This window comes from Echinops telfairi, unplaced genomic scaffold (genome assembly GCF_000313985.2).
Source record: "Echinops telfairi isolate 266 unplaced genomic scaffold, ASM31398v2 ScPeMD7_16;HRSCAF=60, whole genome shotgun sequence".
In the NCBI taxonomy this organism is placed as follows: Eukaryota; Metazoa; Chordata; class Mammalia; order Afrosoricida; family Tenrecidae; genus Echinops; species Echinops telfairi.
Window position 1 is genome coordinate 4,822,487 of NW_022103913.1, and position 1,128 is coordinate 4,823,614.

Below are 1,128 nucleotides of genomic sequence, written 5' to 3' on the forward strand. Positions count from 1 at the left end.
AGGGGCATCCTTGTTTGGTCCCCTTCTTCAGTGGGATTGTTTTAGTCTTTTCTCTGCTGACTACTATGTTGGCTGTTGGTTTTTCATATATACCTTGTATTAAATTGAGGAATTTTCCTTCCACTCCTATCTTCTTAAGTGTCTTAAACAGGAATTGGTGTTGGATGTTGTTGAATGCTTTTTTTCCCCTCGCATCTGTCAATATTACCATGTGGTTCTTATAGTTTTTCATGTCAATGTGGTGAATGATACTAATGGTCTTTCATTTGTTGAACCATCCCTGCATCCCTGGTATGAATCCCACTTGGTCATTTTGAATTATTTCCTTAATATACTTTTGTATTCTATTGGTCAATATTTTGTTAAGGATTTTTGCATCAATGTTCATTAAGAATATTGGTCTGTAGTTCTAAATACTTGTGGGATCCATGCCCAGTTTTGGTTTATACTAGCTTCATAGAAGGAGTTCAGGAGTTTGCCATCTTTTTGTATGTTCTGGAAGAGTTTGTGTAGGATTGGTGTCAGTTCTTCCCTAAATGCTTGGTAGAATTCTCCTGTGGAGCAACCTAGTCCAAAGGATTTTTTGTGGGTAATCCCTTGATAACCTTGTCTATTTCTTCTATTGCTGTGGGTCTGTTGAGATACTTGACATCAATCGGGCATAGTCTAGGGAGGGATAGTTTTTCCAAGGATTTGTCCCTATCTTCCAAGTTGTTGAATTCATTAGAGTACAATCCTATGTAATACTGTATAATTATCCTTTTGATTTCATTATGGTTTGTTGTCATGTCCCCTATTTCAATCCTCAACCTTGCTATTGACATTTGTCTTTCTTTGGTTAAGTTTGCCAGAGGTTTGTCGAGTCTCTATCCTTTCAAAGAACCAATTTTTTTACAGCATTACTTTTCCCCACTGTTTTCTTATTTTCCCCCTCCTGAATCTCAGCCCTGATATTTATTATTTCTTTTCTTGTCCTATTAGTAGGATTGTCCTGTTGACTCTGTTCTAGCTGCTGTAATGTGCCAGCATATCAATCATAAGTCTCTCTTCCCTTTTCATGTGTGCATGTATTGCTATGAAACTTCCTCTGATAACTGCCTTTGCTGTGTCCCATAAGTTTTTGTATGT